The following is a 13,432-nucleotide window of genomic DNA, read 5'->3' as shown; positions in this document are numbered from 1 at the left end:
GCTGGTATTTGGGGGAACTAGGCTTATATGGACAAATCTGTACAGCCTGTAGATGTTTAGGATGATGATGTAGTTTTAGAGTTTTTTTTATGGTGGTTAAAGATAAGGAATTTTATGATACAGGATGGGGGAGACAAAGGCAATTCTTTATGGTTCTGGATAAGGGTTTTTAGGATTTTCTGGTGATTAAAGATTAAGGACAGGATAAGGAGGCCAGAGGGGACGCAGGATAAGGGAGACAGAAGCAATTCTTTTTGTACACGTTAAGGAGAAGTTTTATGGTATTTCAAAATAAGGGGGAAAGGACTTCAGGATGCTCTCAAGTTACAGGATGAGCTACCTAATGAGCCCTCTCCCAGGAGGGGCCTTGTAAAGTACTGGAAAAATAACCCTTGCTGTTTTTTTTTTAACTCCTGGGGTACTGTTTGCTGTATCCACATCACATAGTCCTATAACTCACGCCAGAATGAAGCTTATCTAGCACACATATTTTCTCAGTAAGGCACATCACAACATTTTTGTGCTAAAGAACACTAGATAACACTGCAGCATTCCTTTTGGGGGCCATTTTAAACAGCAGGATCACCATTAAGAAGCACGAAAGTTTGAAAAACATGCCATTAAATAGATGGCAAACAGGATACTTGTTTACGGCAGGAGAACTGAAACAAGTCAGAACCTCTTGTTTGACCTCAGCTGGGAACGAGTGCATCAGTGACTCAAGTCTTTTTTGCCACTCTGGGCATTTTTGTGAATGACCGTGAAATTACTGCAAATATTGATCTTGGGATTATAAATACAGGTGAATTTACAAATTTACAAATATACAATGCACAAATGAGGATATGTATCACACAAATGAGGACATGTGCGCGCATGCGCGCGCGCACACACACACACACACACACATACATATCTCCAACCCATTATAATCTGTCCCTTAAATGCCTGCAACCCCACTGCATCTTCACTTGGATGTCCCATAGGCACCTCAAAATCAGTCTATCCTAAATAGAACATGTTAACTTTTTTCTTAAATCCACTCTTGCTTTTAATTTCCCTGTTTCTTTTGAGGGGTATCACTATCCTTTCAGTCACTCAGGTAAGTTCCCAGCATTGAAGTCATCCTCAACTTCTCACTCTTTCTCACCCCCCCATACTCAGTCACTTGCCTGTTTCAATCAGTTCTATAACCACATCACTTATATTCATCCCTTTCACTCAACGTACAGACATCATCCTAGTTCAGGCCCTTAATCTCTTTATTCTCGTCTACCTGCATCTGGTCTCTCCTTTGTCTGATCTGTTCTCCTTATAGCTGACAAAGCCTTCTTCTTAATAAGGTTGACAATCAATGTCGTTCTCCTTCTCAGGGATATCATGACTGATATCAGTCTGGTGTTTTAAAGTGAACCGTTGCTGTTCTTTTTCTTATGTGTATCCCCAGTACCTAGCACATAGTATGCACTTAAATGTTTAATGAGTAACTGACTGACTGTAGCCTACCTTATATTCCAGATAGAACTTCACCTTAACTTCTCACACCCCACTTTCCAGTCTTAGGTAGCCTATCTGCTCTTAGCTGAACTCAGTATTTCATCTCCTTTCTCCATGCTTTTTGCATAACCTGTTTAGAGTTCCTGAAGTGGATTCCCTCTTCACCGATGCTCTTCAAATCCTCTAAGATTTAATTGAGTTGCCACCTTGACCAGGAAACCCCTAGTGTTTAGTATTCTAATCCCCCAGTGGTTAGCATTTGGTTTCTTTTCAAATTATACAGTAGTTAGCCCTCTGTTGTCAATATTGTCTCTCTTCTGTCCATGCATTTTCGTTTATATTCCCAGCACTTAGCACACAGTGCCTTTATATAATAAATGCTTTGTAAATGCTCTGTTGAATTGAATTTTATTTTCCACTTATGGATGGGATGATAGGCATCACCATCAGAGATGATTCTCTGGGTTTTTAGTCGCCATTGTTCTGACACAAAACTGCCTCCAAGCCATCTCTGTGTAACAGAGGGCTTGCTGGGATCAGCAAAGGCCAATAATTTTACATATATGATGCAATCTAAGGTCTTAAAGGCCTTCTTACAATTCTCATCCCAGTAACTTCCAAAGATGCCTGGAATCCTGCCTACTAGAGTGTTACTTTTTGCCTTAATGCTTCTGGTTCTCAGCATTGTGTCTATGGATAGATTGTTGACATCTGTGATAGTATTCATCAAGCCCCAGAAACATCTTCAACTCTTTAACACACACATACACAAAACACACATATGTGTATATGTGTGTGTGTGTGTGTGTGTATGAAAGAGATAGTTTCCTCAAGTAGCCTGCTTCCATTTTAGATAAATTCCCTACTCTTTCCTACTCCTCCCACCCCTTTTTAAAATGCTATAACACTCGTATCTTGGAATCTTTCATGCTGGAAACTTAAAAGTCCCATGATGTACTCAACTAGACCTTGATTGCCAGTCCTTGGCACTTCCATGTCTGTGATGTAAGAAATGAAAAACCAATAAAAAAAAAATCAGGAGAAATGAAAAACCAATCAGACATGTCTGAGCAAAACTTTACTCCTCCCTATAAATCCCCTGGCCCTTATCTCTTTCACTAAGCTGCCCTCATGTGCAAAGCATAAGGAGAATGGGTACTTAAACATCCCATCAGGCAAGGAAGAATGGGGAGAGCTTAGTATAATAACCAAGAGGGTGGCCTCTTGCAGGACCATTGTGACTCCCTTTTTCCTCCAGCTGTTTCTGCAAGATCATATTATCTGAGATTCTGGCAACATCCCTAATAAACCTCATTTGCTTCTATCAAGCCCAAGTCTCTCATGTGACTCATTCTTTGTCTTTGTGTGAGTTAAAATGCTCATAATAAAGACCTACTTACTGTTTTTTCATTTCTGATGTTCTTGTCTCTTATGTAGATGCCTTTAAGTCCCAATGTAGCTACAATTCATTGGAGCAGCCCTCTGCCTTGACCAGGCAAGGAGGGCTTCTACATTCTTTAGGTTTGGTGTTTATGATGAGATGCCATATGAACCATGTATCTGGTGGAGGCTCAGTAGACCTCGCATTTTCAGTTGACAGCTTTAGATAAGTAGCAGCTTATAGTTCATCTCATATTTAGTCATCTTTTTTCCCTATCAATGGCAATTGTATTTATTTCCTCCCTGATGTAGATTACATATTTACAGGGCATCTTTGTCAGTTTCTGTTCTAGCAAGAGTTTGAGACAATCTTTTTGTTTTTGTTTTTTTGGTAAGGCAATTGGGGTTAAGTGACTTGCCCAGGGTCACACAGCTAGTAAGTATCAAATGTCTGAGGCTGGATTTGAACTCAGGTCCTCCTGACTCCAAGGCTAGAACTCTATCCACTGCGCTGCCTAGCTGCCCCAAGATAATCTTTTAAAGTAAGTTTCTCTGAAGTTAACGTCTTACAGCCATATGCTTCAGTAACACATCTTATAGGAAAGAAAAGAAACTTGGCTTTGTTATGGCCACATGTGTTAACATGCACCCATCATTAGGAAGCCATGTAGATTTGTCTACTATAAGAAGAATAACCCAGTAGAGCTTTAGGAAGGGCCTTAAGTGGGCAAAGTCAGTAATCTTTCTTCATGCTCTTCCGTTGTCTTCTAAAGTATGATGAGCAAATCAGGTAAATTACTTCCTAGATGAACACCAAGTATGAGCCATTAAAAAGAGACAGGAGCCACTTCAGTCCTCTAAACTATGTTCTCAAGTCAATAGAATTCCGCTGGTCAGATGAAAGCTGTATTTCTGTTATCCTCTGTTATGGTTGACATTCACTGCTGAGATTGAACACTAGAACTTTCTGCCTTCCAGTTAGTGCAGGGCTTCTTGAAATCCAGGACATAGTGTACTGATGATCCACAGTAATTTTATCCAAGTCCACAAATATTCTAATCTCCCCAGTCTTTTCATAGCACTAGTGTGGGTGAAACATATGGACTCTATAATGACGCCATCAAATAACATCTCCTTTAGGTGGTTCCTGAGTTCCTCAATTTCTGAGAGTTTTGTGGGACCTTTTAAAAACGTAGGAGTCATGAAGGTAGGTCATTTGTGTCATAACGTGGGCATTTTTGTGATGAAAACAACTTTGACCTTGAGCTGAGTTTCTTCCATGTCTAGGGCACCAGAGAGTCACCAGATTAGAACTTTTCTGGATCTACCCTCAACCTTGAGGCTTCAGTTTTTTCCAGGATTCTTGGTCTGTCATCTTCAAAGCTTCTGCACAGGAATAATGCATAGATTGTTGAGGTATTCAGATGCTGAATACCAACTTGATGTCTTGGTTCTATTACAGTACTATAAATTAATAGGACATAATAGTATTCGGGTTCACAATTAAAATGAAGTAAGATACTTGTAAACAATTAACAAGACAAGGTTTATTTAGCCATATCATAGAAAGCATACTCAACAAGGACATACTGGTTATCTAAATAGACAAGGCTTCCCTTTGGTTTTCAGGGCAGGTGTAGTGACTCCCAGTCAAACCTGACTGAACATGAGTGGGCTTCTTTTGTGCCTTTTGGTGACCAGGAAGCTATGTAGTGACCTGAGCCTTAGTCTCTTGAGCCAATCAAATCTAAAGGATAATTTCAGTACCTTAAAAAAAAAAAAGCAAACTAGCCTATTGTGCAGGGGGCAAGTTCTCAGGAAAAACTAGCTCAGCCTTCATGGCAGTAACACTGGTAGATAATATTGCTACTGCCACTTGAGTTGAGCCCAAATTAATATCGGTACTCTAGAAATGTTTGCTGGGTTTGGACGTAACATGGCTATGGCGTCGGCCTTTTCTGTGACTCCCAAAACATACTGTGATATAGCCCAGATACAGACAGTCTGTCATTCAGTTCACAGAGACCCATGGGATATTGTTGTTCAGTTGTGTCCAATTCTTCATGACCCCATGGACCTCTGTCCATATAGTTTTCTTGGCAAAAGGAGTAGTTTGCCATTTCCTTCTCCACTGGCAAACAGTGACTTGCCCAAGGTCACACAGCAAGGAAGTTTCTGAGGCTGGATTTGAACTCGGTTCATCCTGACTGCAGGCTCAGCATTCTGTCCACTGAGCTACCTAACTACCTCCAGAATTTTTCGTAATATTAGATTATAACTGTCTCTTGGGATCCAGACTGTGACCGATCCAGAGTCTCTGCATCTTCTGTCTTCGTTGTTACTATTACACAGTCCTATTAAGTCCATGTGGTAAGAATCCAGGAAAGGTTTGTGAGGCAAAGATTAACTTCTTGAGGATCCTGTCCCCAGCTCTTGTTTATTTCCAGGTGCTGGATTCCCCCTTTCAAATGCATCTAGCAATCATGTGCCTGTTTTATTCCTAGCAGTATTAAAATATTTTTTGTTCTCTTTGGTTGCACTCTTGATGTCATTCCCGAAGTGGGCAGTCTGGACCTGTGGTCACAAACTTCTTGTTTGTTGCTCTGAGGAGTAGCCTATGTCCCAGCAAGCCCAGGTTGAACCTCTTAGGTATGGTCTGCCTGAATGGTGTGGGGATGGCCTCTGCCCCAGAGATCTCTTCATCATGGAGAATCCACACCTCAGAGGGACACTTTGCCCTTGGGGGTCCTCCCTCTGATTGAGGGGTGGGAGGTTCCTCCCAGAACCTGCATTTGAGGAGGGTGACTTCTCCATCAATCACCCACCCCCTTTTCAGTTTCCTTTTATATGTTGTCTTCCTGTTTAGAATGTAAGCTCCTGAAGGTCAGGGACTGTCTTGCTTGATTGTATTTGTATTCCTAGCGTTTAGCCTGACTGACTGCTTTGGTCTTGGTGACCCATAACTGAGTGGATTGTCTAGGGTCGTACAAGACTCTTTTGTTGCCTCTGTATACTCTCACCATCTGTATATTCTGTCTACCTCCCTGATTGACCAGATCACTTCTAAATAGGTAAGGACTTTTGCTCTTTACAGCCATAGGTGCAATCCTAGCATGGTGCATTTATAGTCTCCCCGATTGCCCAGGTCAGTTTTATGCTGTTCATGCTTGCTTTAACTACTGCACTCTTGATCTTTGCTTTCTGCAACAACCTCTACAACCACCATACAGGACTGGCACCTTTGTCTCCATCTCCTTGGGGTGCAGTTAAGAACTTTGAATGGATGTCCTCTGTACTCAGTGATGCAGTTGTCTAGTGCCCATAAACATTCAAGTGATGTAACCTCAGGGCCCGTTCCTCTTTTTGGAATTGAGAAGGGTGCCTTACTCCCTGGGAACCTCTTACATACCCCACTTTCTCTCTGTTGGACTGTGACTTGTTCATGCATTTTTCCAGGTATCACTTTAGGAATTTGGGAAAGAACTAGGGTTTTAAGTAGTTCACACAAGATAAAAACTGTTATAAATGGTAACATGAGTAGAACCAACAGCTAAAATAATATAAAGGAAAACAACTTTCTTTCAAAGTTGTTTACTTCAGAAGTAACCAACCATCACTTCAGAAGACTCATGATGACATATCCTTCCTCTCTTACCAGAGAGGTGCGGAGTGAGACATGCATTTTCAGACTTGTCCAATGTATGGATTCTTTTTGCTTTATAAGGGAGGGCTTCTATTTGGGAAAGAGGAGTTGTATGTGGAGAGTTGGTAAGCAGAGATAATGATGCAAAAGAAAAAAAAAGAGTATTAGTGAAACATTTTAAAACACCTGGAAGAGGAGCAGAAGGAAGTTCAGGAGGGCACATAAGCAGGGTAGTTTGTTAAATATGTATATGTATGTGTGTATCCATATATACACACATATATATTTAATATGCATTTAAACTTGTAATTAAAGTGTCATATGTAATTCTCCTTTCTGTTTTTTGCATATTGAACTGTTTTTGTGTTTATTAACTTTATAATAAAGAAAATTTTAAAAAATATTAGTGTGTGACTACCTTTCCTGTTACCTTATACTTTCTTAAGAGTTCATAGTAATGTTAAAAATCCTGTCTGTGGTGTCCTTCATCACTTCCTCCTCTCCCAGGAGTCCCTGGTGAGCATCCATACCCATTGCTGTGTACCAGCTCTCCAATAAACAGGCAACTGCAGCGGCCACTCAACCCCTATACATTGCTCCTTAGGCTCAAATATTCTTTGGTGCTTGCAGGGCCTTTATTGACTATCATGCTTCTACTGTTAGCAGCTCAGATTGAAAATCTCCTTTGGCAGAAATCCTGAGAATCTCCCCATCCCGGTTTGATTTTTTTTTTTCTCAAAGGAGCCTATTCACTGAATGGGCTCACTGAAAGTGAGGTCTTGGAAAAGACCTTAGTTTAAAAAGGCCAAGGTCTCTCTCTCCCACTGCATCCTAGACCATTTCCAATCGTCTTGATCTGTATTTGGTTGCTGGACCCAGGTGGCTCTGCAGGAGAAAGTGAGACTGGTGACTTTGCACAGCCCTCCCTCACTCAAATCCAATTCAACTGCAAGTCATGACATCATCTCCCTGATGTCACAATCCTCTTCAAGAATAAAGGACAAACCACACAAGTGTGAGACACTTTATCAAACACTTTAAAAGAAACCTAAAGAAACTATGTCTATAGCAGGGGTTCTTAACCTGGAGTCCATAGGTCCCCAAGCAGTCCATGGATAGATTTCAGGAGCTCTATGAACTTGGTTGGGAAGCAACTTTATTTTCACTAATCTCTAAATGAAATTTATCATTTCCTTCAATTATAAATCTAAAATTAAAAAAAAATTATTCTGGGAATCGTATCTGTACTGCGTCTTCTCAAGACATGATACAAATAAGGTTAAGAATGTCTGATTTACAGTATTCTCATCTACAGTTTTAATAATTTTATCAAAAAGAAATAAAGTTAATCTGAGGTGATCTGTTCTTGATAAAGTCATTCTGGCTTTTTATAATCATTTTTCTAATTATTTTCTTAATGATTCATTCTAGAATTATCCCAGGAATTGATGTCAAACTCATTGGTTTAGTGTTTGCATATTCTCTTCTATTCAGTTTGTTAATTTCTTATACTTGGTTATTTTTCATCTGTTCATTTGTTTATTTTTTGGAATTGGGAATGACATTTTCCCTTCTGCAGTTTTGTGGTACCTCTCCTCTTTTCCATAATCTTTCAAATAGTACTGGCAGTGGCTCACCAATGAGTGATATTACATCTGCCCATTCTTTCAGTCCTCAAGATTGTGGTTCATCTGGGTCAGGTTATAGGATCCTGGATCTAGAGCTGGAAGTGACCTCATTTTAGGTGAAGAAACTGAGGCCCTGAGAGGTCAGGAGACTTGACCAAGGTCACACAGGTAAGAAGTATTAAAGGTAGAATTTAAATGCACATCCTCTGAATTCAGAGCCAGTGTGCTCTTTCCACTGTACCAGGTGCTTCACTTCATCAGAGGTAACTAGATGCTCTCATTATCTATCTTTGGTGTAAATTCTCTGTTAGTCATTTTTGGTCTCTGATTTCCAGTGCAAAGTCATTCTCCTTGACAGAGAAGACTGAAGCAAAATAATGATTGAGCATCATTGCCTTGTCCCTATTTTCAATCCCAATCAAAGATCCTATCCCTTCTTTGATCATTCTTTTTCTACAGATATAGCTTACAAAGGACTCCTTTTTGTTGTACTTAGATTCACTCAAAAGCCTCTGTTCATTTTAAGCTTTAGCATTGTTAATAGTATTTTTTACAGGACCAGCCACACTCATGCATTTATCTTTTTTTTGTTGTTGTTGCTTGAATTTGCTTCTTCCTTTATATTTCTATTTTAAGTTGGTGAACACCCTGTATGTAATGCTTTCCCTACCTTTGCTATTTTAAAAAAAACTTTTAAAATTTTTAGGCAATTGGGGTTAAGTGACTTGCCCAGGGTCACATAGCTAGTTAAGTGTCAAGTGTTTGGTCTGAGGCCAGATTTGAACTCAGATCCTCCTGACTTCAGGGCCAGTCCTCTATCCACTGTACCACCTAGCTGCCCCGCTATTTTTTTTAAAAGAAAAATATCATTCATATTTTATATCATTTTATTATTTAATTTTTTTTGTTATTCTGTACTTGACAAACACCATCAAATATAAGAAATTTCATATACACAGGATAGAAAAAGATTGTCCACAGTACTATGAATCCCTGTTACATACAGCTTTCATTTTTTTTCCTTCTGTATTTATTTAGTATTTTATTTTTCCCCAGTTACATGTAAAAACCATTTTTAACATATGTTTTTAAAACTTTGAGTTCCAAATTCTGTCCCTTCCTCCCTCCCCATGCCATGCTTCATTGAGAAGGCAAGAAATTCTATATAGGTTATACATGTGTAGTCATGCAAAACACTTCTGTAATAGTCATGTTGTGAAAGACTAACTCTATTTCCTGCCATCCTAATCCCCCTCCTGTTTATTCTCTTCTCTCTCTCCATTCACCCTGTCCCTCCTCAAAAGTGTTTTGCTTCTGACTACCCCCTCCCCTAATCATCCCTCTCTTCTGTCACTACCAACCCCTTCTTTTATCCTCTTTTTTTATTTTTATTTTGCTTTTTGGTGAGGCAATCTGGGTTAAGTGACTTGTCCAGGGTCACATAGCTAGTAAGTGTCATATGTCTAAGGCCGGATTTGAACTCAGGTCCTCCTGACTCCAGGGCTGGTGCTCTATCCACTGCACCACCTAGCTGCCCCAGTAAGATAGATTTCTAAACCCCATTGAATGTGTATTATTTCCTCTTTGAGCCAGTTCTGATGACAGTAAGGTTCACTCACTCCTCATTTCCCCCCTCCTCCTCTGCACTGTAAAAGCTTTTTATTGCCTCTTTTATGTGAGATGATTTACCCCCCTTCTGCCTCTCCCTTTCTCTTTTCCCCAGTACATTCCTCTCTCACCCCTTAATTTTATTTTTCAGATATCATCCCTTCATATTCAACTCACATCTATGCCCTCTGTCTATATATATTCCTTCTAACTACCCTAACAATGAGAAAGGTCTTATGAGTTATAAATATCATCTTCTCATGTATGAATGTAAACAGTTTGACCTTACTAAGTCCCTTATGATTTCCCTTTCCTGTTTACCTTTTTATGCTTCTCTTGAGTCTTGTGTTTGAAAGTCAAATTTTCTATTCACCTCTGGTTTTTTCATTGAGAATGCTTGAAAGTCCTCCCTCTCACTGAATGTTCATTTTTTCCCCTGAAGGATTATATTCAGCTTTGCTAAGTAGGTGATTCTTGGTTTTAATCCTAGCTCGTGTGACTCCCAGAATATCCTATTCCAAGCTCTCTGATCCATTAATGTAGAAGCTACTAGGTCTTCTATTATCCTGACTGTAGCTCCATGATACTTGAATTGTTTCTTTCTGGCTGCTTGCAATATTTTCTCCTTGACCTGGGAACTCTGGAATTTGGCTATAATATTCCTGGCAATTTTCATTTTGGGATCTCAGGACGTGATTAGTGGATTCTCTCAGTTTCTATTTTACTCTCAGGTTCTAGAATATCAGGGCAGTTTTCCTTGATAATTTCTTGAAAGATTGTGTCTAGGCTCTTTTTGATCTTGTCTTTCAGGCAGTCCAATAATTTTAAAATGATCTCTTCTGGATCTGTTTTCCAGGTCAGTTGTTTATCCAATGAAATGTTTCACATTGTCTTCTTTTTTTTTCATTCTTTTGATTTTGTTTTATTGCTTCTTGATTTGTCATGAGTCATTAGCTTCCATTTGCTCCATTCTGATTTTTAAGGAATTATTTTCTTCATTGAGCTTTTGGACCTCCTTTTCCATTTGGCCAATTCTGCTTTTTAAGATGTTATTTTCTTCAGTATCTTTTTGTCTCCTTTACCAAGCTGTTGACTCATATCTCATGATTTTCTTGCATCACTGTTATTTCTTTTCCCAATTTTTCCTCTGCCTCTCTTACTTGATTTTCAAAATCCTTTTTGAGCTCTTCCATGGCCTGAGATCAATTTATGTTTTCTTTGGAGGCTTTGGATATAGGATCTTTGACTTGCCATCTTCTTCTGAGGGTATATTTTGATCTTCCTTGTCACCATAATAACTTTCTAGAGAATTTTTTCCATTGATTGCTCCTTTTCCCAGCCTACTACTTGACTTTTAACTGTTAAAGTAAAGTAAAGGCTGTGCTTCTAGGGTGGAGGGTGCACTATCCCAAACTTCAGGAGTTTTAGTTTTCAGTTGTTCCAAGGTGTTATGATCTAAGGAGAGGTGTTTACTACTCTCATGGCCTGTGCGCTGGTCTGTGAGGGACCACAAGTACTTTTTTCTGCCCTGGAACTGTGAGGAAGGTCACCCCTCCACTATGGCTGTAAGCTCTGCTGTGCTAGTGCTCCTTCTCACCCAGGGACTACCACCCAGGACTGTGACCTGGATTTGAGTATGGGCCAAGCAACAGGGTCCTGCCTCAGTGCCAGCAAAGAGACCCCCTGTAATCTCCTTCTGATCAGTTGTTCAACCCCCTTACCATCTGTGGGCTGAGAGCCTGGATGCAGCCAGTGCCACTGCTGATTCAGTCACTCCCAAGGCCTGCTCCTTATTTCTTAGGGCTGGGGCTGTGCTGGTACTGCCTGCATTATACTGCACTTCCCTCTCACCCAGGAGAGACAGACCCTTCCTTCTGACCTTCTAAGTTGTCTCTGGCATCTGTGGGATGACAAGTCTGGAAACCACCACTGCTACCAGTGTTTCAGTTGCCCCAGGGCTGCTCCAGCTTTGCTGGGGCCTGGTCTGTGCTAGACTGTACTCGTCTCTCATCCTGAACACACCTTTCCTGCCAACCCTCCTAGTTGTCTTGGGCTGGAAATTTGTTTCACTCCATCTCTTTGTAAATTCTGCTGCTCTAGAATTTGTTTAGAGTCATTTTTTAAAAGGTATTTGGAGGGGTCAGGGGGAGAGCTCAGGCCTTTACTCCCTGCCTTTACTCTGCTATCTTGGCCTACTAGTCCCAGCTCTCATTTTTTAAAAGGAATATAATTCAACACGTTAGTTTCAAAACTGTCCTGATCATCTGTGTCTCCCTCTCAGCCTTCTTTTGTTCTCTTTTCTGCATCTCTTTAAAATGCTACAATTATTTTATTTTCTTTCTCTTCCTTTTTTTTTTTTGGCATCTTATTGCTCCCTCTCCCTCTCCAGATTTTTTTTTTAAATCTCCTGTATAACAAATAAGTATAGTCAAGAAAAATACTAACACAGATGACATCAGTGCAGTTAAAATGAGAAGGGAAACAAACAAGAAAAATCTTTGTAGTATTTTCTTGATAAAGGTCTGATATCCAATACATATAGGAACCTGCAAACTAATGAGGATGAGGATGACACTTATATGCAAAAGGGACAGTGAAAGTAATATCAAGTAGGCTAATTGAGTAGGTGATCTGGGTTTAAGGAGTCAGTCAGTATATGCAGGTAGTCTGGGGTGGGTCAGGTGCCTTTGGAGGAGGCACCAGTAATCTGGGCTGCTGGGATGTATGGGAAAATTTAGGGAGTCAACAGAGATAGCTTTGTTAAAGGGACTAGATAGTTCTGTTTATACAAAGGTTTGCCTGGTGCCCTGTGCCTACACTGATACCTTTTATCTGAGGAATTACAGGGTTAGGCCTGTATATAACTGGGTTGCTTCCAGAGATATGGTCTTTTCCTTTAGGGATCCAGGTCCCATCACTCCATCAGAAGTACTGTAAGGCAGCTAGGTGGAGTGATGGATTGAGTGCCAGGCCTGGAGTTAGGAAAACCTGAGTTCAAATCCAACCTTAGACACTTAATAGCTAGTTCACTTAACCCTGTTTGTCTCAGTTTCTTCATCTGTAAAATGAGCTGGAGAAGGGAATGGTGAACTACTCCAGTATCTTTGCCAAGATAATTCCAAAAGGGATCACAAAGAGCTAGACATGACTGAAAACGACTAAATAACAAGAACTGAAAGTACCAAGAGGGTCTCTCCTTGACTAAAGGTCAGCCATTTTTCTGGAGACTGGGTTCTGGAGAGGAAGGAAACACACACACACACACACACACACACACACACACACAGTGCAACACTGTCTTTGACTATGGTGGTCCTCCTCTCTAGAAGGCCATTTAGGTCTGATTTTGATCTTTCCCCAAGGTTCTCTCTCTGCCAATGGCTCCAGCCCCCACTATGTTGTTCGCTTGGTTGTAGGGGGCTGCTTTATTGCACCCAAGTTCCATTTAGCCACTAAAAGTTGGGTTTCCCTTAACAAAGGAATATTTACTTTGGAAGGTGTAATCCAACCCATGAGGCTTAATTTTTCTCTCCCCTAGTACTACCTTAGTCTCAAGGTAGTGGAAGTGGATTAGGTTCATAGTTTAGCTCAGTTCCTATATGGCAGAGTCCCATTTCCAAGTGCAAAAGTCCCCTCAGGCTCAAGTCCCGGGCACCCTGGATTCTCTGGGCTTCCA

Source organism: Phascolarctos cinereus, unplaced genomic scaffold (genome assembly GCF_003287225.1).
Source record: "Phascolarctos cinereus isolate Bilbo 61053 unplaced genomic scaffold, phaCin_HiC Scaffold_5;HRSCAF=322, whole genome shotgun sequence".
In the NCBI taxonomy this organism is placed as follows: domain Eukaryota; kingdom Metazoa; phylum Chordata; class Mammalia; order Diprotodontia; family Phascolarctidae; genus Phascolarctos; species Phascolarctos cinereus.
This window is presented reverse-complemented; position numbering follows the sequence as displayed.